At 32.2% G+C, this 26,039-nt stretch overlaps 1 long non-coding RNA gene across 2 annotated transcripts; it reads right to left on the bottom strand.

Annotated features, from left to right (window-relative positions):
* Positions 1 to 21,196: 21,196 nt before the first annotated feature.
* Positions 21,197 to 21,972, bottom strand: LOC115884363. Of its 2 annotated transcripts, none has more exons than XR_004050551.1 (3): positions 21,567 to 21,972; positions 21,354 to 21,493; positions 21,197 to 21,270 (listed from the first exon to the last, which is right to left on the bottom strand). It is a non-coding gene; the product is annotated as an uncharacterized LOC115884363 (long non-coding RNA). The 2 variants fall into 2 exon arrangements; XR_004050552.1 differs by having other exon boundaries at positions 21,197 to 21,252.
* Positions 21,973 to 26,039: the final 4,067 nt, after the last annotated feature.

Genomic DNA, 26,039 nt, shown 5'->3' with positions numbered 1-26,039 from the left:
TTACCACTGCGAACGGCAGCTTTTCATCGGAGAGCACTCGTGGATAAGGTATTTCACTAGAGAGAAAACTAATCAATAACAATAAACAAAAAAATATAGATATTGGGCGCCAGGCATGTACAGAGAAAGAAAACACAGTTGTATATTACTTAAAACTAATGACTATATTTATTCAAAATGGACTGTGATGGTAAATAGCATTGTACAATTTTAATAATTATTATAGTGGTTATATGTCAACGAAAGTGGTGTTAAGAATTGTACTAAATATCTATGAAAACACCTATGATAAAATACAAGACATGTAAAGTTTAAGAGAATATATGAAATGTAGCATTACTTTAATTAATTTGATATATTTTATATGATGTTAGTGCAATAATAATATCTATAAAATAGTAATATTATTACAAGACGTAATGTAATGAAACCTAAAATCTAAATCATATTGTAACAACTAAATCGACATAAATGTTCTTAATAATCTAACCACTAAATATAGTCTGTACGATATTATTTAAAATGTACGTTAAGTTAAGACTGAAAATCGACTGAAAACCAGAACCTAAATCTACACTTAGCTGTTCTTGAGGCAATCCTTTTTTTCAAAGAGTAGCAGCGTGAGGTGGGCTCATATCTCTGTACTGTCTGTCGGTGATCCTGTTGGCCAAAACAACAAAAGGGGCCAGAATGAGGACACCATGAATCAATACAGCCGTAGCTACTGACTAGGCTTAGAAATGGGAGCGAAGCAGCATGGGGCTTACGCTGTATCCATACTGTGGCAATATGGGGACACTACCCGTACCTTGGAACACTACTAGGACCTTGGATAATGTCCGTACCTTGGACCATAACCTTGGACTATAACCTTGGACACAGTCCGTCCATAAGATAACGGTACAGGGAAACACTACCCGTACCTTGGACACAGTCCGTCCATAACATAATGTACGTCCATAAGATAATTTACGTCCATAAGACCCTAAAAATACGAAACTCTTGTTTAAAACCAAACAAGGTCTAATACAAAAAACAAAATAAACCTACCTCTAATTACTTCCGAGGGCTTAATAATAAACAAAGAAACTGCCTTTCTTCCATGTAACATTCTGGAGGACAAAAGAAAAGGGACGCCAACGTGCCAGCAAAATACAAATACAAGTTAAGTTGGGACATCCAAAATTCTACCCTAAAAATATGCAGTAATATAGGGTTGCCAGACGTCCGGCTAAAGCCGGACATGTCCTCCTTTTTTGGCAATTTGTTAATGTCCGGCCGGCTTTTCTTTATGTCCGGCTTTTTTCCATTTTACGAAAAATTGTTAATTAATTTCGATTTTTATAATACTAAAAAGTGCAAAGTGCAACCGGCGAACCGGCAACCGGTCAACCATAAAAATCAAACCAAGACCGGTTTATTAGTGTATAAGATAAAAAAGAAAATAATTTTATTGAAATTTTAGCTTTGTTCGGGTTCTTGTTATTACCGATTCTGAACCGTCCTAGAACTCTGCAGCGCGTGCGCAAATGAAATAATGTCTTCATATTTCCTTCTGCGCCTATGCATCACAGTTCTAGGACGGTTCAGAATCGGTAACCAACAATTTTCTTTATAACTTGTGTAAATGCTTAATAAGTAAAGAAATGTCCGGCTTTTTTTATCAAAAATCAGGCTTTTTTGTACAATTGTCCTACTTTTATACACTGTCCATCTGGCAACCCTAAGTAATAATATCGAATCTAAAAGGATAATATCTCATCTTTACCTGTTGCTTTGAAATAGCAGCTGATTCAAATTATACAGCAAGATTTAAATAATCACCATTTCTAAAAGCCGGGATACAACAGAGCGGCAAAACAAAGTGAGGTTAAGCACGGAGAGAGTTGACAGAAGCGATGTTGACAGCGCCTCCTCAGAGCGATAACAGGGTTGTGTTAAACGATAACAGGGTTGGCGACAAGGGAACGTAAAAATTACGCCAAGCGTGCTAAATAAATTATCAGGCCTGAACGATACGGAATCCGATGACGATACGCCAGACATCATATATATCATATATAAAAAAGACATGTAACGAACTAAAAACGTTACAACTGCTTAACCAGGTTGCAAATGGTGCCTAGCGCCTCGTTTGCTTCCCGTTTTCTTTTTTCAGGATCGCTAGTTCATCGTTGCCTATTCCTCCCGTACAAGTGTCTACGGGTAGTCGTATTTTAGCCATGTTTCATGGCTAAAATACGACTACTACATCTATATCTCTGACTACTACCGTATGATCGAAAAAAATGGCATCCAGTTGGCTGGGAAATGACGATCGATGACATATCCCATATAAATTTACATATAAAATGACAGCGATCTTCATTTCACAGCCATCGCTGACGCCGTTTTTTCTCGATCATACGGTATTAACTGCTACTAACCAACAATTTGTTTTGTGTGGTCTGTGGTCTGTTTTGTTTAAATGTTTTGTTCATTAATCATGTTGGGGATTTATTTTTAAATTAATATTAATGGTCAGGCAACCAGTAAACTCAAAGAATATGTATTTCTTTTGCATAATCAAAATTGTCACTCTAATCGCTGTCTTTTTTAGACAGATGTCACTTGTCTTGTCATTATTCAATTCATTATTCGAATTCTCAGAATGTTGTTAACAAAAGTGTCATCTTAAAATAAAATTTTAATCAATCACAATTGTTTATCTCCATCATTTACCGGATGGATTAATAATACAGAAATTACAGTTCAATTGCAAACAGTTCATTATTTATAATGATTTAGAGTAATTTTATTAAATTATACGAATATTCTCGTTGATTATTGCTTCGAAATAATGATGACAGTTTCCTCCAATGAAAATGCGAGTTACTAACTCTAAATTCTAATTCTGAGCTGGCAAATGAGCTAGATGCTTTACCTAGACCGTTATTCAGAAGCTACAACCCTATCGATAAAAATATGCATAAAAATTTACTTCCTAATATCAAGGTCGGTACAATATCAAGTTTAGTTGATACACGGTCAGTATAAAAGTAAAAGTATTTTGGTGTATTATGTAGAATGTAGAATGAGTAAGGAGTGCTCTATTGTGCCCCCCTTGAGTGCTCTATTGTGCCTTCCTTGACCCATCACATCTATAACTCATCATACCCCTGATGTAGAGGGGACAGGGTATTTCCCATCTTCATCTGACCACAGTTCTTCCTCCGAGGGTACACACCCTCCCACGGTTGGAGTTTGGCCCTCCGTGCCGCCTTTCACACTCAAGGAGCTTGCCTCCGGCTGAGGAACCCGTGAGGTGGAGGCATTTTCTCCACCTCTCTAACTTGGTTTGGTGTATTATGGTGATTTAGTGTTTTATTTTGCTGTTGTAACACCAAAGGTTCCAACCCCCAACTGTAACCTTCCCCTAAAACAGCAATTTTTCTATTTAGATAATTTATTAGTTCCTATAGTTAATTTAAATTAATTTTATGTAAAGGTGAAGGAGAGGAATGTAAATGAGGACCGATATAACCCAATTATGCAAACGCCTAATTTCATTATGAGCTATTTAATAACTTCGAAGTTTACTAGGGAGTTCGCGAGATAGTTTCCACCATTCGGTGGCGAATCCATTTGGAAATCTAATTGAATAGATAAAGGAGGGAAGTTTACAACAGCAAATTTACATAGAAAAACCAGGATGAGAACAAAGACTGCTTGTAGAATAACTTCTGCATTAATTTTTGACCCCATTCTTGTGTTCATTAAGTCATTGGGAAAGATTTATGTTACTGCATTGTTTTGTAAATACGGACACCGGAAAAAAATACTCCAGATTACATATACCGGATGTTGCATCGTTGACCGGGACATAGAAAATCCCATGTAAATTTTAATGGGGTCAATTTTTGGCTTCCCTAATTATTTTAGAGAATAATTCTATTTAGGTTTATTGAAGAGCACTAAAACCCACATTCAAAAGAATAACTTTAGATATTTTTGATTAACCCGTTTACGAGTTATCGCACATTTCTTTTTAAATATTTCTCCTTTCTTTTGGCCGTGTATTTACTTATGAGCACCAGTCAAGGTCATGTCAAGGTAAAAGATAACTGTCAAATGAAGTTGTCATTTCAGAAATGTATCTGTTTAGTGCTTTATTATTATTATTAAAAACTCATACCTACATCGAAAATATTAGCCATGAATTACACTACCGAAGAAAAAGTATTGATGATTAAATGGTATTATCAAGGAAAGAGTTATCAAAAGGTGTCGGACATGTTTGCTGCTCTGTATCTGAATAGACCGATACCTGGAAAATCTACAATCGCAAGGAATATCCAGAGATTTGAGACCAAGGTACTCTAATAAATAACTGCAGATGTGAAGCAAGGCAGGAACAAAGAGAAGATGCAAGCAAAAATGATACCGACTTGGAAGTTTTATTGTGCGTGGAAGAGAACGATGGAAAGATCAGCACAAGGAAACTTGAGGATGAAATAGGAATAGATCACACTACAGCGTTTCGAATTTTGAAATGACATAAATACTATTCCTTCAAATATGAAAAGCACCAAGAGCTACGAGATGGGGACGAAATACGCCGGCAGGCGGTTTGTTTTGATATGATGGAAAGAGCAAACACGGATAAGGAATTTTTAAAAAACATATGTTTCACTGACGAATGCACGTTTACCTTAAATAATGAACCCAATGTTCAAAATTATCGATATTGGAACAAATAAAACCAACACAGGTTTGTCGAAACAAGGACGCAATATCCACAGAAAGTAAATGTTTGGGCAGGGATATTCGGACACAATATTATCGGGCCATTATTTCTTGCGCGAAATTTAAATGCAGAATATTATTTGGAAGTACTCGAAAATCATATTTTACCTGCTTTACATGATGCCGCTAGGGAAAATCAGGCAGTTTGGTACCAAATGGATGGCTGCCCGGCACATAGTACCCTGGCTGTTCGGGAATATTTAGACAATAGTTTTAACGGAAACGTTATTGGCCTAAATCATATAGTAAATTGGCCAGCAAGGTCTCCTGATATTTCGCCAAATGATTTCTTTCTCTGGGGCCATTTAAAAAACAGGATATACAAGGATAAAAAATACCCAAATCTAGACGAGTTAAAAAATGCTATTTCTGCCGAATGCAATAAAATTTCAGTTTACCAACTAGCGAATGTAAGAAGAGAATTTTATGATCGCCTGGGTTATTGTCTAGCAGTCGATGGAGGAATATTTGAACATCTTCTTAAATCCTAAAGTTCTAACAATTTAATAGTACCTAAATTAATAAGTTATTGAATATTGTAATAATACTATAATTAACCTTGTAATTGATTACTTTATTTTACTTTAATTCATATTAATTTGTATTTATAAATACATCTTTGTATTATTCCGATGTAGGAATGAGTTTTCAATAATAATAAAGTACTAAATAGGTAAATTTCTGAAATGACAACTTCATTTGACAGTTATCTTTTACCTTGACTGGTGCTCATAAGTAAATACAGGGCCATAAGAAAGGAGAAATATTTGAAAAAAATCGGCGATAACTCGTAAACGAGCTAATCAAAACTATCTAAAGTTATTCTTTTGAATGTAGGTTTTAGTGCTCTTCAATAAACCTAAATAGAATTATTCTCTAAAATAATTAGGGAAGCCAATAATTGACCCAATTAAAATTTACATGAGATTTCCTATGTCCCGTCCGACGATGCAACACCCGGTATAATTGTTTTTAATGGTAATATTCTCAATATAATCTATATTATCAACAGTAGATTGTAGTTTGTACGGTTGGTACCCCTATATGACATAAATTAGGATTGATTGACGTATTCAATTGTTTTTGGTCACTTCCTGTTTCACCGGAAATGACTATAACTTTTGATTTTTAATGGCACCCTCCGTATATTTCTACTGGATTCGATAGAGAAGAACACTCCGAGTAGAATGACATATTATATGTCAACTTTAGACATTTTCGCTTAGAAAAAAATCGTATTTTAAATTTCAATCTAGAATACCTTGACTATGTTAAAAACTTTTTAATTAATGTTTTTCGTGTCTTGTCCTGGCTGATTAAAAGATGCCCAAATCGTATTTTTAATCATATCTCAATTTTTTCAAACGAAACAAGGGTGGCTCATTAGCATATTTGAAAAAAGTATTTTTTTACGAATAATTTGGTACCACACGCTTGGTATTTCGAGTTAAATTGTCGTTATGAACCGCATGTTACAATTTCAAATAAACCATATAGTCTTATACATATACAGGGTGTTTCAAAACAAATGCGAAAAACTTTAGGGGGTGATTCCTTGTTCAAAATAAAGGGTAGTTTGCTTTATAAACGTTGGGTCAAAAGTCAACCATTAGGGAGATATCGCGGTACAAAGATGGCGGAAAAATAATGTTTTTATTTTTTATCTTGAAAACGAAAAGAGATAGGCTAATGAAATTTTATGGAAGCATTACTGTTATGAAAACACACTTTTAGGTAATTTTTTACTTTTTTTAAAATGAGTGGAAGGGGTTGAAATAAACTACCCCTATCATTCTTGTTAACGAAATTTAAAGAAAAATATTATCAAACACACATGCAAAATACTTTAATTTGGATAGTTTAGTTGGTTTAGAAACTTTTTTTTTACCTCTTGTATTTTTTGATAAAACTCACCGATTGGAAATTAAAAAATAAAATGTAAAAGCATTACATGTTAGGACAAAAAACATTTTTAGATTAAGAATCTAGTGATAATAACGATAATAATAATCATCTAGATAATAACGTATTGCAGTAGAGTAATGTCAAATAAAATAATATTAGGAACATCCTAAAAGTAACAGCGGCCGACTAGATTTTTTCCTAAAAAATTACAGCAGCCCACTAGATTCTTTATCAGAAAATGTTTTTTGTCCTGACATGTAATGCTTTACATTTTATTTTTTAATTTCAAATCGGTGAGTTTTATCAAAAAAATACAAGAGATAAAAAAGTTTCTAAACAAACTAAACTATCCAAATTAATTTTTTTGCATTTGTTTGATAAGATTTTTCTTTAAATTTCGTTAACAAGAATGATAGGGGTAGTTTATTTCAACCCCTTCCACTCATTGTAAAAAAGTGAAAAAATTACCAGAAAGTGTGTTTTCATAACAGTAATGCTTCCATAAAATTTTATTAGTCTATCTCTTTTCGTTTTCAAGATAAAAAATAAAAACATTATTTTTCCGCCATCTTTGTACCGCAATATCTCCCTAATGGTTGACTTTTGATCCAACGTTTATGAAGAAAACTACCCTTTATTTTGAACAAGGAATCACCCCCTGAAGTTTTTCGCATTTGTTTTGAAACACCCTGTATAATATATACTAGTAGTTTTAATCGAATAAATCGATTAAAATATGATTTAAGACCAATTTCAATGGCTAGTTGAGATTATTATTATGGTTTGTTTCCAAATCCCCGGATATAAAGCGTTATCGGTTAGGGTATTCTCCTAAAGCATATATTAAAGCAAATATAGGAAGGGTATAAGGATAAAAGCTTCACAGCGCAATTTGCGAAAGAGGAAAATTCGAAATAGCCCGAATTTAATACTCACCTTTTAAAGGGAAAGAGGCAAAATGGCGAGCGGCTAAAGAAAATTACAGAGGAGCGTATTGAGTGGCGGCTTTTATAGAGCATAGAGCTTCGGTGTGGATGTTGCTTGGTGCATTAAGTTTGAATGAAATAGAAACAGTATCGATTTTAGCTGGTTATTTTAAAAAAATTGTTTTATTCGTTGTGTAGATAGTAACAAAGAGATTAAGAAGTATTTTTGAAAAAATGCATTGTCTGTTTTTGCTGCATTATTATAAAGTAATTGAAAAACTTATATTATACCCTGTTTTTTTTCTCAGGTAGGATTTCGACAGACTGACAGAAGAAAGAGCAGATGACGTCCCATACCAATCTATTTATTTTACTAAAAAAAGTTTCTAATATTTTTTAAGTTAACTGTAGATGGGTTTAAATATAAATCCGTCATGCGTCGCGTTGTCTCTTGTTGTTTTTAACCAGTTTTATTGGTTTATTCCAAAAATGACAGATCATATTTCAATTTTATTGGCTTGACGGAACGATGAACGACAAACGAACGCCCGCCGCCGCCGCACGGTGACGTATTAGCATGAAAAAGGTGATCGAAATTCGAAAAGGCAAATGTGTTTAAGATTTCCCAAAAAAAGATAAATGATAAGTTAAATCATCTCTGCCATGAATGGCGTTGCTATTGGTGTGTCTAGTTGCATTCATTTGTTTCAACGAAACGTCAAAGTTGTTACTTCTCACAGATAAGAGGTAAATGGCTAAATTTTATGTTTAAAATTATAAATTGTTGTTGTTCTTGTGGTCTTTTTACGTTTGCTCAGAAAGTTGCAGGTATGTATTCTACAAAAACGTACCTATTATTTATTTTAATATTCTCTATACTAACGATTTTTTTTGCAACTAAAAGTTAGGCGTTCAGAAAATTTGATTAAACTTGTGACATTTTTATTATACTTAGAGATTTAGTTGCGCATTTCGAAGAATTCAGCATATTGTCTATATACGTTTTACTTAGTAAACATTGGGCTTTCGTACAGTAAAATAAAATACTGCGACTTTTTGCGACTTTGCTGATAAAATGAGAAAAACATTCTTGGTTTCCTCTAATTTGCCAATGAGTGATATACTAATGCGAGGTGTAAACCGCGATGTTGTTGTGTACAAAGCGATCGCATTAGTGCCATTAGCAGTATAGCACAATTTGGCATTAGTAGCGACTTTAGTGGTATGGGCATTGCTCGGGGATCAGTCGTAGCATTAGTAGTATTAGTTGGCGATATTACTACTGGCATTAGTGGCATTGACCGTGGAAACACTGGATTGTGATTTTTCTTTCTTTCTTTAGAATCGACGAAGTATCCTTTATTTTGTTCATATTATTTCCTCTTTAACTGAAAATAGCAATAATTTATATAAGGTCTCCATAAAAAAATTTCGATCAAATATCTGTGTCAAATACCCCACTGTGCGCCGATGCGTATAATCTCGCCTTTAGATTTTTGAGGCTTGTCAAAGTCTTGCCAAATTATAGGTGATAATTTTGTGTCAACTTATGTCAAATTCCCTGAGTTTTGGAAGATGATGCATTTTGATTCGTGTTATTACGTGTGTTCTGTGTCTTTTGAAGTCAAGTCGAGGAAAAATCGAGTGAAAATTAACAGTAGACCCAGAGCACAGTTTATAGTTAATACACGGTGCCCAGGCAGAAAGTCTTATACAACAATATACGGGGTGTTTCAAAACAAATGCGAAAAATTTCAGGGGGTGATTCCTTGTTCAAAATAAAGGGTAGTTTGCTTTATAAACGTTGGGTCAAAAGTCAACCATTAGGGAGATATCGCGGTACAAAGATGGCGGAAAAATAATGTTTTTATTTTTATCTTGAAAACGAAAAGAGATAGACTAATGAAATTTTACGGAAGCATTATTGTTATGAAAACACACTTTCTGGTAATTTTTTCTCTTTTTTAAAATGAGTGGAAGGGGTTGAAATAAACTCCCCCTATCATTCTTGTTAATGAAATTTAAAGAAAAATTTTATCAAACACGTGCAAAAAAAAATAATTTTGATAGTTTAGTTTATTTAGAAACTTTTTTATTTTTTGTGGTTTTTTGATAAAACTCACCGATTTGAAATTAAAAAATAAAATGTAAAGCATTACATGTCAGGACAAAAAACATTTTTAGATAAAGAATATAGTGGGCAGCTGTAATTTTTTTAGGAAAAAATCTAGTCGGCCGCTGTCACTTTTTAGGATGTTTCTATTATTGTTTTATTTGACATTACCCTACTGCAATACGTTAGTATCTAGATTATTATTATTATCATTATTATCACTAGATTCTTAATCTAAATCGGTTCGTTTCCAAGATAAAAAATAAGAACATTATTTTTCCGCTATCTTTGTACCGCGATATCTCCCTAATGGTTGACTTTTGACCCAACGTTTATGAAGCAAACTACCCTTTATTTTGAACAAGGAATCACCCCCTGAAGTTTTTCGCATTTGTTTTGAAACACCCTGTATATTATATACCATCAATAAAGTTTGTATACCATTCCGTGATAGATGAAGAAGTGCATCTCGTATATGGTACAAGGATCGTATACTAAACATATAAAGAGAAATTAAAACAACTTTGCACATCATCAATGACACCATGCGTCGTCTTATGGAGTTTGCTGGTGGTCGTATTCTGCAACCATAGTTATTTTAATTTCTCTATACTAAAAACTGGAGTAGTTTTAAAATAACGATGACATCACACGATAGGTAAATAATGGATTTTAGTACTGCAGAAAAATAATGTCAAAAGGTACTGGTTTAAAAAAATTAAGATTAAAGTTTGGTTTAATTAAAAAATTAAAAAAATTAAACTATTTAATCAACCTTTAATGTATAAAATTCGGTAAGTGTCGTATCACTTGTCACTCAAATTTTAAATATATTAATTTCCTGCTATGCGTTCCAATTGTACCAACTTATTTCTTTGTAAAATAAAATCAACTACTTTGAAATTAAAATGACAGACACATCTATCACTGTCAAGGAGCTTCTCGTTGGACAGACTATATTTAGATTAGAGCAGATTTTTTGAGGTGGCCTGTGTGTCCAACTGCGTCCTTCTAAGATCTATTTATTAGCGATGGGAACTATCGAATGAATTAGACTATCGAATGGTTAATGAATGAATGATTTCAACTATCGAATGGTTTTATTCGAATAGAATCATTCATTCATTTGTATACTAAAGCATATGTGACAACCTCGCCGTGCGACTAAATGGTTATCGTTGAGCCACGACTATCGAATGCTTTTGATAAATGAAATTTAGTATTCGTTTGATTTTTGTATGCGTCAGTGCATTATTAGTTCTTCCAAATTTTTATAACTTCGCCGTATAAATACTGTGCTATTTTTGCGTTTATTAAAATAGTTAAAATAAATGAAAAAAACATTGTGTGGTTTTCCGTAATCCGATCTTTCAATTATTTAATTTTATATGGTATATGGTCTATTTTTTAATGGGAAATTTTGAGAAGTAGCAATTTTTAAGAAAGATGAGATGAACTTACAATTAATTTTAAAAATACATATTTGTATTTTAGATGTTTTAATAATATGAATTAGCTGAACTTAATAATCATATTTAAGTAATGTGGTTAAGTAAATGCGGTTATCGAACTCAAACTATGGGGTGAGAAAATTAAAATGAAAGTTTTACACGTGCCAATTTTAAAAAAAAGTTAACGATGTTCGTATTTTGTTTATGCTAATTCTCTTACATGTAGTTTTTTGCGAAGAAATATTTCATTTATTTTTTAAAGTAAATGCCAGTAAAAGTAAATATAATTTTTAAATAGTAATATAAAGCACCTAATATAAATAATTTTGATTTTTAATTTTTTATTTATATTTTCCTTCCATTACACTGCATGCTTAGAAAATTAATAAATGTTTATATTTCATGATTTTAAAATTTGTTGTTAATATAACAAATTAGTTCTGTAATTATTATTATTTAATAAACCAACATTGCCACACACAAAAAATTTAGAGACTATATTATTTTTAAATAGGATCTAATATAAATAATTTTGACATCTAATTTGTTGTTTATATTTTGCTACTGCTTAAAAAAATATTTATATTAAATGATTTTAAATTTTGATGTTAATAGGTATAACAAATTATTCCTGTTATTATTATTTATTAAACCAGTCTTTGCTTAAAAACATTAAAAATAATTTTCCTACATCCAAAATAACAAGTATTATTGCAGTGTAACAACAGAATATTAATAAAAAAATGCAGAATATATAGACATACTATCCCTAACTAACTAAAGCCAAACAATAATATTCTTTGCTAATATCAACTAATACCAAAATATGGCAACAGCGCCCTTCATAATGTATTTTCTGTGTAAATACTAGCACCTCAATAAAAAAAATAATGTGTCCTTATCTATATCTGACTCCGCAAAAAATCAAAGATGCCGGCTTCTTTCATAGCATTGCCGAAACCTACGTCGCCGGGCGACAACTAAAATTCAGTTAATATTTTATTATAATCGATCTTGACGAATAAATGAATTTCATAAATGAATGAATTTTATAAATGAATGGTTTTTGCTGCCGAATTACTAGAATACAATATACCAAGGCAGATGACGGATCTATTCGATAATTTTTATTCGAATAGTTTTCAACGAATGTTTTCTTACTAACTATCGAATTATTCGAATGAATTGCAACTATCGAATGTTTCGATAGTATTCATTCGATAGTTCCCACTACTACTATTTATCAGCATATTTCTTTTCAAAGAAAACTCAATTTTCAAAGAATCACTCTTTTCAAAGAAAACTCAAAATACGTCTTTCCTCACTCGTCTAAGAACAATGTTATACGCCAGATTGTTTTATTCTTTAGACACATTCTGTCACAGAGATAGAAAACGAACGGTAAAATTACAGAGTTTCGCCGAATTCTCGATAAAACTGGTTAAGCCTAAGGCCGGAGAAGGAAGTAATCGGGGAACGGTTTCTTTGTATCCGACTTTCTTTCTGCCTCATCTTCCACCAATCCCACTGCGCATTATCTTCCATTTTAATCTTATCGAAAACGGTCTTTCCGCCTATCCCTAGGGATATCATTTGCAATAACTGGTTTAATCAATATCCAAGAAAAGATATGATAGGAATAATAATCCCAGAGCATTTTTTCTCGGTATTAAAGGACCATACTTGTCAGAAAATCCTATTCCTGTACCCTGCACAACCTTGTACTTAGGTACTTAATAGGATAGGAGCATAGTAAATAAAAAAACGAAATAGCTTCATCGACAAAGCATTTACAAAACAAACAAAAGCACAAAAAATATACAAATAATAAAAAATATACAATACAAATCATACAATTCAAAAAAAGTAAGTCAGTAAAAAGGCGTATCAATAAAATTTTACAATAGGAAAATTGTAAATGGAGATAATTTTAAGAGTTATAAAATATTAAATACTCGACTTTTGACCAGTGTGTGAGATAATCAAAATTTTAAAATTCAAAATTGTTCATTAAAAACTTAAACACAAACACAACAACCCAAATAAGAACAAACTTTACCTTAACGCAGCATCTTCGAACTACAACTGGTATTCGCCAAGGCGACAGCCTCAGCCCTCTGTTATTCAACACAATCATGGATCAAGTAATAAAAACCGTCAAGAATACTGGATTAGGATATCGAATGGGAATGCATAAAGTAAACATATTATGCTATGCCGATGACGCAGTACTTATTGCAGAGTCAGAGGATGACCTCCAAAGAATGCTACAAGCTTTTAACAGACAGGCAGAAAAACTTAACATGCAAATTTCCACAGATAAGACCAAATGCATGACCATTACAAAGGAGCCTCTACGGTGCAAATTGGTAATAAAAAACAAAACTATTGATCAGATAATGTCATTCGAACACCTCGGATGCAAAATTACAAGCTCAGGATTCCTGGAAGAAGAAGTAAGGAAACAAGCCAATAAAGCTGCCGCAATATCAGGACATCTTAAATATCCCATATGGAAAAACAAACATTTGAGTACAGAATGTAAGTCAAGAATATACAAAACCTGCATACGACCAGTGATGACATATGGTGCGGAAACCAAAGAGAATCCTACGAATTACTGAAATGAAGACCTTAAGAATGATAACTGGATACACATTGAGGGACAGACAGAGAAATGTAGACATAAGAGAAAAGTGCCAAACAAACGACGTTGTCAGATGGATAAGGCAGAGAAAAAGAGAATGGAACCAGCATGTCAATAGAATGGGCCCCGACAGAATGGCCATAATAATTCGCAACAACCTACCCCATGGCAGTAGACCTACTGGACGACCACCTAAACGTTGGCAAGGCAGTTGGCAGTCAACCTCACAAGAGTTGCTTAGACGAGGAGGAAATTGGAACTAAACAGGAGATACGCCTTCTAAAAGAAGAAGAAGAAGAAAATTGTTCATGATTAAACATCAACAAAAAAGTCGTTTACCGCATATAGGGCTCTCTCCAGTAAGTATGATTTCAGAGCTTTGCGAAATGCGGGAAAGAATGAAAGCGACTTGATATTCAAAGGCAGATAATTGTACATTTTTTTGGCATTGTACAGTATTGAGTAGTGTTGTAAATGGAAATATTTCCATGGAAATGGAAATATTGGAAATTTCCAAACGTGTCTCGGAAATATTGGAAATATTGGGAATATTGGAAATATTTTTAAAAATACTTAAATCTTGTCATTAACGATTCAAACCCGATGTCTATTAATATATCTTTCATATTTTGTAACCCTATAAACATTAAACTTACTATAGAACAGTTTTACAAACATATAATATGGTGAATATATGGAATTTGAGGATTCACCAACTTATTTGCAACCTTGCATTTCTAGGTCTTCAATTTTGACCAATTTAAAAAGTGTATACAATACGAGGCTCGGTTTACAAGGAGTTGCAGTTAGTCAAGAAGCAACACAAATGATTGATAAAAATGTTAAGCAGTGGATATTAGACGACTAAGTATTTTGGGCCCAAATTTCCAACGTAATTAACATTTTTGAACCTATTGGCAAATGGTTAAAAATTGTAGAATGAGATTATAGCACTATTCATTTTGCTGTAAAAGCATTTTGTGATATTAGAAGGGTAATTCACAATAATCTTGCATTGTCCTCACTTGACGACAAAGAAAAATCCGAATTGTTGCAGTTTGTTGACAAAAGAGATTTTGAATTTGCTATTAAACCCATTCATTATGCTGCAGAATTACTAAATCCAAAATCACAAGGTTCTGAACTTGATGAAATCCAAATTCTTTCTGCCATAGAATGCATACTTAATATATCAAAAAATAAACTCAATATAAAGGAGCAAGAAATAATAGATGAAAGAGCAGATTATCGTTGTAGAAGTGGCAAGTTATTTGGAAATAACTTCATATGGAAAAGTAGTTTTGATAACCCAGTCTCCTGGTGGAAAAAACTGTGTTCTTCATCTTCATTATCAAAAGTAGCTTCACGAATGTTGACGATGCCAGCATCTTCGGCTGCCACGGAACGCAGTTTTGGCGTTTATAGTCATATTCATTCAAAAAAGAGAAACAGGCTTACTAATGATAGAGCCGCTAAGCTACTCTATGTATCCCACAATGAAAACTTGCTAAACAAAATAGGAAACGGCAATAGACCAATTTTTATTTGCGATACTATTGAAGATTTTGAGGAAGTAGACTGGCAAGAAGATGTTATTGAGTGTGGTGCTGATGACAGCGATAAAGATATGCCTCTTGCTCGACTAGTGTGTCAAAAATAATTTTTTTGTCATACGCTCCCAAAAACAGCTATTTTACGGACTCATTTCAGTCCGTAAAATGTTTCTTTTTCGGCCTAGGCCGTAAAGGTCGTCATGGCAACCTTTATGGACTAAAATGTCTAAATTCGTTATTTGGTTGTTTTATTTTGTCATTCGAAATTTGTCACAAAATCACATAAAATTATACATATATTTATAATTAAATTATTAAATACTAACAATATCAAAAGCTAAATTATTTCCACGAAAAAGTAAGTACCTAGGTACCTATTTAAAAGAGGCTTTTAAATTAAAATATTCTTAAATTACAGTCACAAACAAGACATAATCATGTGGTACATTTTTTGGCCTAAGACAAGCATATTTTCTATACAACTCAACTGGATTGACAACGTTCCCTTCGTTCACCACCGGAAACACTCTTTTGATATTAGTTTTGTATCCGCAAGGGTAACTAAAAGGCAGCTGTTGTCTTTTTCTATGATGTCTTGCACTCGTAGAGAGTACAATTCTTCTCTTCTACATGCTCCACAAAGGCCAATGACAAGAGCTACCTAAAAATCAAATACAATGGAATAAGAAACCATCTATATATTTTAAAAATCATTATCGCAAACTTACCTTAGTAAGTAAATAAGTTTCATCACTAGCCGTGGCCAAAAAATCACCGATCTCTTTTATGGACAAAACCTTAGACTTTTTAGGCTCGTAACCAACCGAATTCCTCTTCAAAAAAGCAATAAGTTTTGGAAATTTGTCAATATAAATATCTTCTTTAACACTTAACACTGCTCTCAGCATGGAATATTTCGACCAAATTGACGATGGTTTGAATGTTTGTGACTGTAATTTAAGAATATTTTAATTTAAAAGCCTCTTTTAAATAGGTACCTAGGTACTTACTTTTTCGTGGAAATAATTTAGCAATACATCTTCATTTACAACGAATACGCCATTTTTGTCTTTCCATTCATTAAAAACATCATATTCTTTCTGGTAAATGGCACGAGACTCACAGGAAGTAAATCCAACACGATTTCTTTGGCCTTATTAGCAATATGTTCGGGATTTTGGAACATTTTAAAATTGTTGATGAATTTGTGTGATTTTGTGACAAATTTCGAATGACATGTCAAAATGCGATGAAATAAACAAACTCGTTACTAAGATATGAATTTATAAGCCAACTTTTTCAAACATTATAATTTCAAATATGGAAAATTTGCAAATATGCGTTCTAAAAAACTGTAAAAAGCGTATGACAAAAAATAGTGTATGTAACACGTACCTAAATTATGTTTTTTAGGACTCATCTACTATTTCGGACTCGGCTAACGCCTCGTCCGCAAACAGTAATGATTCGTCCTAAAAAACATCATTTTAGGTACTAGTTACATAAATAGCTATTTTTGTACAAATTTAACCTTAATTTATTTTTTAATTTAAAGAATAACTCTTTTTTGTGTTTATGTATAAGCATTTTGTGTTTTGCAATGTTTTGTTATGATTTTTATAATTAAATATTTCAGTTTTTCTTATTTTTTTAAATATTTCATATATTTCCAATACTTCCATATATTTCCAATGTTTCAGGAAATATTTCCGAAAATGTATTTCTGGAAATTTTACATCACTATTATTGAGCCTTTAACTAGTTCTGAGCTCGGAGTTGGCAGATAACGATCGTGCTTCGCATTCCTAAGTGGATGGTTGTGGGATGGCCTTTCGGGAATAGCAGATATGTGCTTGCAGATTAAGCAAACGGATTCAGAAATGAATAAATAATACCCAACAATAGATAAACAATGGGTCCAACTACAAAGAGAGTAACTAAATATACAGTGTGACCCACTCAAGACCGGGCACCCTCCATAAAATCTGTGTTTATAGTCCGATTTTGATGATTTTTTTTTTTCAAATATAAAGTTTCAAAAAATGTACTTTAGGGCTCAATGTCATGTTATTTCACAAAAAACAAGGCCTACTTAATAAAGTTTTTGTGGTGAAAAATTTGCAAAATCATATTAGCGATTTTTTTTCAAAAAATTTAAGTACACCCCTACATTCGGCATCCCCCAAAACAGTTCTGTACCAAATTTCGTTTAAAATTATTAATTATTAATAATTTTGCAGTTAAATTAAATAATTCCCTATTTTTGCCAATTTAACGATGAGTTATCACGTAACCCTTGAAAAAAACAATCCACGACAACGAGTTTTATTACAAACAATGATAAAAATACTACAAGCAACACAATAACCGAATAATAAGTTAAACATATTCAAATAATTCTAGTTGCTTCTACCAGCCCTCCATTCAGTTCAATACATTTGTCGCATCTTTTCTTAGATTAACAGTTACATTCCTAAGCTGCTGTGGTGTAATATTTGCAGAAGCCTCTGTAATTCTAATACGTAATTCATCTACAGATTGAGGTCTAGACTTGTAAACTTGTTGCTTTAAGAAACCCCAAAGAAAGAAATCAAGGGGTGTTAGGTCCGGGGATCTCGGTGGCCACCAATTAGCGGGCTATTTCGACCTATCCACTTATTTTCAAAATTTTCATTTAACCATTCCCTGACAACTGCCGCGTTATGCACAGGTGATCCGTCCAATTGAAATTTTAAATTCAAACGGGTTTGGCATGGTAAATTATGTATTGCATCCCAAAAGTCATTAATCAGAAAATTCAAAAACGTTGGACTATTCAAATTTCTCTCAAAAAAATATGGACCAATGATTCTATCATCAAGTATGCCACACCACACATTTAATTTCTGAGAATACTGTCTTCTTGTATTGATCACCCATTCAGGGTTTTCGACTGCCCAGAATCGCGAATTTTGAGAGGATACTACTCCGTTTGTACTAAATGTTGCCTCATCACTAAATAAAATTTCTTTTAAGAAATTTCTATTATTTAAATACTCTGCTTGAGCCCATAAGCAGAATTCTAATCGTCTAACATCATCTCCGTTTTCCAAAGTGTGTAAAATCTTTGGTTTAAAGGGTTTAACTTTATTAGTTCGCAAACATCTCCTAATATTTTCCCTTGGTATATCCAAATCAACACTGGCGCCTCTAATGCTTGCACGAGGATTGTTACGAAAATATTCTAATATTTCCTCATTCCGCCTATTTATTCGATGTTCCGGCCTTCTGTTTTTTAGTAAGTATTTTGACACACAACCAGTTTCATTAAAAACTCTATTTATTCGTTGAACCGTGCTTCTACTTACTGCAGGTCTGTCGGGATGTCTGTTGTTAAATTCTCTGGCAGCTTCTCCTGCTTGAAGATAGTTATCACCCACTAAACGAATAATTTCAATTTTATCCCTAATATTTAATTGTTCCATAATGCAAATAATATTTCTTGATACAACACTTTTCTGCGTGCTATTAAATTAATATTCAATTCTACGCTGCAAGAATTGACAGCTAATAAAACCCATTGTTGTGGATTGTTTTTTTCAAGGGTTACGTGATAACTCATCGTTAAATTGGCAAAAATAGGGAATTATTTAATTTAACTGCAGAATTATTAATAATTAATATTTTTAAACGAAATTTGGTACAGAACTGTTTTGGGGATGCCGAATGTAGGGGTGTACTCAAATTTTTTGAAAAAAATCGCTAATATGATTTTGCAAATTTTTCACCACAAAAACTTTATTAAGTAGGCCTTGTTTTTTGTGAAATAACATGACATTGAGCCCTAAAGTACATTTTTTGAAACTTTATATTTGAAAAAAAAATCATCAAAATCGGACTATAAACACAGATTTTATGGAGGGTGCCCGGTCTTGAGTGGGTCACACTGTATGTGAGGGGGCTACACCATAAAAAAAAATTTTGGAAATTATTGAACAAGCAACAACAAACAACAAATACAAACCGACCCAGAAAAATACTGAAGATCCAATTTGAATAATGCGCCGTCAAGCTACAATATTCAACTCTTATATTCTAGACATAATAAAGAAAGAGTTTGTAAACTATAACCGAGACACAAAATGCTGAAACATTAAATTTAGTGGGATTTGGTGCGTTGTTCGTTAAGCCCACTGGCGTGCTATCTGACCAAAAAATAAATTTACAGAAAAAAAAACGTGGCGGATTTACGAGTGACGTGTCCAGTGGCTTCCGCAGATTAAACGAGCTTAACTGTTGGCGTTGAAATTTTCGTCTTTTTACCTTTTTCATTATAAAATTTGAAGCCAACTTTAACGTTAGTTTTTTAGTAGGTATAAAATAATTATTAGACTACATCGAATCTAAAATAAAATACAAAAAATATGAGGTGATTCACAGGGGATAGGATTTTTTTGAAATTTCGCATAAAGATACCTGCTCCATCTGTCTAAATTATTTTCAGCCGTGTTGCGGCTTCATCAACCGTAAATCACCCTGTATAATATTAAGCAAAAATATAAAATATCCCAACATGTTATGATAAGTACAATTTTAACTCTATATCAATATTTTTGTTGGTCAGTTCAAAACATCGAGGAAAATCAAATGTTACGCGTGACACATAAATGAAAAGCAGTGTTTATATGTCACATTTTTAATTTGACAGTATTTATTTTGTGCGAAACGTTTCAATTACTAGACAAAAAAAGCAAATGCGCTGTTTTTGAAATATAATCTCAATTTTCCAGTAGGACTGTTTGCAACGTCAAAATGGTTGTAATGTTTCGAAATTAATAATTCTATTTTTATTGTTTCAAATTTCAAATTTATACTGTAACAGAATACGGGTGCGTCTCAAAAGTGGCTCACCCCTATAACTTTTTTATTATTTTAGATAAAACAACGAGATTCGGTATGTTAGTATATGACATAAATTAGGATTGATTGACATATCTAATTGTTTTCAGTCACTTCCGGTCTCACCGGAAATTACTACAACTTTGAATTTTTAAATGGCACCCTCGGTATTTTTTTACTTTATTCGATAGAAAATGACACTCTGGATAGAATGTCATATCATCCCCAGTAGCACACCAACATTGGTAAAATAATATATTTATATATTGACCCAATAAAGAAAAGGCGAGATTTTTTTTTAATGGTAAAATATAGCATTCATATATTTGTCCTTTGTTAAAAATCGATATTGATCCAATATGGATATTTAATATTTATCCTATATTTGCTATATTTATAGACATAATGTATTTTTTCAATAATGGTCCAACATAATTTACATATATTTTTCCATTTTGTTTCGCAAATCTTGGACCAATATTTAGTCTGTACATTGAATCTATGTACATACCACATAATCAAGATTCGGAATAGGAAACTCCCTGGAAACTTTTTATTGTCACTTGATATCAAAATATCAAGATAGTTCGAAAAGTCAATGCATTTTATGCAAGTTATTGTATGTTTTATATATACAGTGGAACATTATTTTTGAATGAGAATGATATATATTATATAATATGTTTTAAAAATAAAAGAAATATAAAAAAAACTGCACTTCTTTGTAACCAATATGTTGTATAGATTCGGGAAGTAAATATTAGGGAAAGATTCAATAAAACGTTACATCAATAAAAACATAATATATTGCTATATAAAATAAAATAATGAAAAATAAGCTGTTATCCTGATAATAAATAAAAAAACGAAAAATATTTTTCTGTTTCAAAATAACTGTATATATTGGGCATTTCTGTTTTTACGTCTTCCTTCCTGTCTGCTGCTCCTGTCAAATACAAAGATATGGATTTGTTAATACCTGCATCCGTGGCGCCTGGAAAACGAACAGCTTCTATGAAACACAAAGCAAAATTTTGTTAATTGCAATTTATTACCAAAACAATTTAAAATTTATACTTATAATAGCCTTATAACATGACAACTTCTGAAATGATAATTTTCCCTTCTTTCCTGATCCAGAATAGAGCATTACTACATCTCTGGCAAACATTTTTCATTAATAAAAAAACAGATTTGTGGGTATTGTCCCCTCCACAAAGGTATAATCGTTGAGCCTAAAATAAACAATTTGATAAGCTTTACATTTTGTTTCTCATACGAGTATAATCTGCAAATAATTATTATTACCAAAAGTTCAATATTTTTTTCATCTTCTAAATGCTGCTCTATAGATTCTAGTAAAGCGTGGTTCTCAATTGGTAGTTGAAAAGGTTCTTCACTAGAACTTAATATTAATCATGCTAATTGTGAGCAACAGGTCCTGAATCTTGTTTACTGTTTTTTTCATATCCTGTATTTCCCAATTCAACTTTTTTATTTCTTTTAAGATCAATCTCTCAGAAGCTAAAAATATACATCAAACGCCCAAGTTATCTTGGTTCAAGTAGGTATTTCTACAAAATATAAGTGATCTTCATCAATATATGTTACCTGTTAAAGCTACTGACGGCTCAAAGGGACTTGCGTCTAATTCCCTTTGACCATTGTTCAAAACCGATGGTGATTCAGCCATACAACGTACTTTATGTTTTTTGATACTTAAAATTTTCTTTAAATAAAGATTTCCTTTTGCTTGGAGTAAAATCTCTTTTTTGTAGTTCAGTGATAATGTATTAAATATGTTTAGGTTAGGACGTTTCAAATTATATAAATAATTATTTACATCTAATATGGTCTAAATATTAAATGATCAAATGTAAAAACGTGAAATATCTAGGAAACCAATAGGTTCACCATACTTGGAACCGCGCGGTTTTAAAATGCTCCAGAACTTTGCTAACTCGATTCTATATTTAGCCAATATTGGCCCAACGTTTCCATTTACCTATGTAAAAATATGAAAAATATTGACATTAATTAAACATCAGGTTTATTTCAACAGTTTTCACAATTCAAGTGAGAATTAATAGGATACGGCTATTATTTTAGGTTTTTATTTACTTCTAAATTGTCTGGTAGTTGAGTAAATGTTTAGGTTAGGATGCCTCTTACAGGAAATATCTACTAGTCTACATTTAAAAGTTGTTGAAATAAACTACTTACCAGTTCACCTTTACTTAAAATGATCCAAATTACACTGCACACAAATAGATAAATCACAAATTATTTACTTGATATTAATTTTAAGGCATGTATCATGATTTTGAGATGCAAAGAACACAACAAATTATAAAATAAGTCGGGCGGGCGCACGCGCGGCGTCATCAATGAATGCGTCATAGGGAAGAAGAGTGGGGATGCAACAGGAACCCGTTTTATGACGTTGTGGCTATCCAGACCAGATTTCTTTATTGCTTTTCGTTTATTTGGCACTGTGTTTGGCACTCACCACTGGCGTTACAGAATTTCTGCAGGGTATACTGATTAGTTAACACTCAATTGCAAGTCAAAAATATTACACAAATTATGAATTATTGGCATGACAATAGTAAATTGCAATTATATTAAAAAAAACAATGAATTATTAAACTATAAAAGAATAATGTCGTAAACTAACATGACTGTAATAATATGAATATTTTTTTTTGAAAAATTAAAATAATTATGCATTATTTAAATATTGGTACGTTATTGTGAAAATATAGAATTATAATAAAGGAAAAAGTTTTATTGCCAATCAACTACCAATATTGGCTAAAAATCGGCAATATTGGGCCAGCTTACAATTTTTACCCAACATATCCTAAATATTGGGCCAATATCTTGTGCTATTGGGGATATGTCAACTTTTGACATTTTCGCATATGGTTTATTTGAAATTATAACATGCGGTTCATAACGATAATTTGACTCGAAATACCAAGTGTGTGGTATCAAATTATTCGTAAAAAATGCTTTTTCCAAATATGCTAATGAGTCACCCTCGTTCCATTTGAAAAAATTGAGATATGATTAAAAATACGATTTGGGCATATTTTCACCGGCCAGGACAAAACACTAAAAACATTAAACGATCAAATCTATTTTTCCAAGAATCCTTGATTAAAAATTAGTGTTTTTAACATAGCCATGGCAGTCTAGATTGAATTTTAAAGTACAATTTGTTTTTAAGCGAATATGTCAAAAGTTTACATATGATATGTCATTCGATTCAGAGTGATATTTTCTATCAAATAAATTAAAAAAAAATATCGAGGGTGCCATTTAAAAATTAAAAGTTGTAGTCATTTCCGGTGAAACAGGAAGTGACCGAAAACAATTGAGCGTCCGGATTGCACAACGACCTTAGCGCGTGGGCGCGGGCAGCCCAGTAGGCAAGCGAGACAGGGACGCGCCGATTTAACAAAATAGATAATTTTAAACCTGCCGTCATTTCGTTAATAATTATCGTAGCGTGTTGATTTCTGCATAGAAATACTCATAGGAGTCTTTAGCGCTTCCGACAAGCCTAAATAACTGGATTATTTTTTATATTTTCGATTTGTTTACATTGCCCGAGCATATTATAACTTTGAGATAAAAATCTCTGTTATAAATTTTAAAACTGACAGATATGAATACCATCATTTAATTAGTTATACATTTAGTTACATCATATTCAAAATTTAGGTCTATCGGTTTATGCTAGCAGTAATAACGAGTTCGAATTGAATAACGAGTTGACGAATTCATTTTTCAAAATATTGAATTGTTAAAAAAAACTTGAATTGTGCGGGTTTTTTTTGCGCGAGCTACCGGAGCTGCGTTAATGAAGAGATGGCTATGTACGTCAATCCTAGCCACAATAGACTGTAATTTTACCTCGTCACGAGCTTTTTTAGAAATATTGCACTTCCATTTATCCGGATTTCTACTAACTTTTGATTTTTCTTTTTGGTGGAATTTACCTCTATTTAATAATAAATAATTTTTAAAAAACGCACAAATCCTACTGGTAAACAAGCTGTGGAAAAGTTTTTCTATACTCCGTGTAAACAAAAGACTATCGCAAATACTGTCTTTCAATTGACGTACATAGCCATCTTTTTATTAACGCAGCGCCGGTAGCTCTCGCAAAAAAGCCGCATAATTCAAGTTTTTTAAGCTAAAATAATGCTACATTATAACCAGGAGATATCGGCAATGATAATGTTCTTGTCATTTGATCAAAGTTCAGAATTTATTTTCTGTAAAAATAGCGCTAAAACTAAAACCAAAGCCGAACGTGCGCTAAAAACGGCGAGCGTTGTACTGACCATTTTTTTTATTTATACTTGTTATTACTGCTAGCATAAACCGATAGACCTAAATTTTGAATATGTTGTAACTAAATGTATAACTAATTAAATGATAGTATTAAAATCTGTCAGTTTTAAAATTTATAACAGAAATTTTTATCTCAAAGTTATAATATGCTCGCACAATGTAAACAAATCGAAAATATAAAAAAATAATCCAGTTATTTAGGCTTGTCGGAAGCGCTAAAGACTCATGAGTATTTCTATGCAAAAATCAACACGATACGATAATTATTAACTAAATGACGGCAGGTTAAAAATTATTTATTTTGTTAAATCGGCGCGTAGCTGTCTCGCTTGCCTACTGGGCTGCCCGCGGCCACGCGCTAAGGTCGTTGTGCAATCTGGACGCTCAATTCTATATGTCAGTCAATCCTAATTTATGTCATATACTAACATACTAAATCTCATTTTTTTATCTGAAAAAATAAAAAAGTTATAGGGGGTGAGCCACTTTTGAGACGCACCCGGTATAATAGAGCAGTCATGTTTAATTTAAAATTACTAAGTGAATATATGACAATCGTAACCTCTTAAGTTATGGAAATACTAGCTGCCACGGCTTATCGCCTGACAGTGAAGTGAGAGATTTTTTGTCAATCTTGTGGTTAAAAAATGTCAAAAAGTTATAGAGGTGAGCCACTTTTAAGACGCATCCGGTATATTCTAATAAAGTTCTGCTGTTAATAAGATAATGATGTGATTATTTGACAGTGATGTATGTTCTAATTAATACATCTCTAAATCTCGCACATATATCAATAATAGGGTATTTAATATCTTCAATATGTTACATCTACAATACATATTACTTTTTTAATTTTTTTGTTACCTTAAAAATTAAATTAAATACCTATATTAAATTTAACTAAATATTCATTTTATTTCGATTTAGTGAAATTATAATAGATTCTTTATCAATAAATCCATGAGGGCATGGTTATTTATTTTATGCATTTAGGAGTTTGAACAAAAACAATAAATAACTTGTATTTAATATTGAATGGATGGATTTTAAACAGCCTTTACTGTTTATCAATAAACAACTTGATTATTTACATTGAACCGGTCATAATTAGATTTAATATTGTTGATTTTCAACGGTATTATTTAGCGTGGTTAAAAACATATATTATAAGTTAATCTAAAGTGAATATACAATTACTACATACAATAATATATATGTATACAATCTATACTAATATATAAAATCCTTAAGTGACTGACATACTGATTAATCACGATCCTGCTCAAACCACTCAACGTAAGAAGCTCAATTTTGGCATACAGGTTGATTCTAGGGTGTAGAGGTTCGATAAGAAGGGATTTTTCGAAATTCCAGTTCTAAGAGGGTGAAACCACCCCTCAAATATTACAATATTTT

This window comes from Sitophilus oryzae, unplaced genomic scaffold (genome assembly GCF_002938485.1).
Source record: "Sitophilus oryzae breed Bouriz unplaced genomic scaffold, Soryzae_2.0 scaffold_227_pilon_pilon, whole genome shotgun sequence".
Taxonomy (NCBI): Eukaryota; Metazoa; Arthropoda; class Insecta; order Coleoptera; family Curculionidae; genus Sitophilus; species Sitophilus oryzae.
This window is presented reverse-complemented; position numbering and strand designations above follow the sequence as displayed.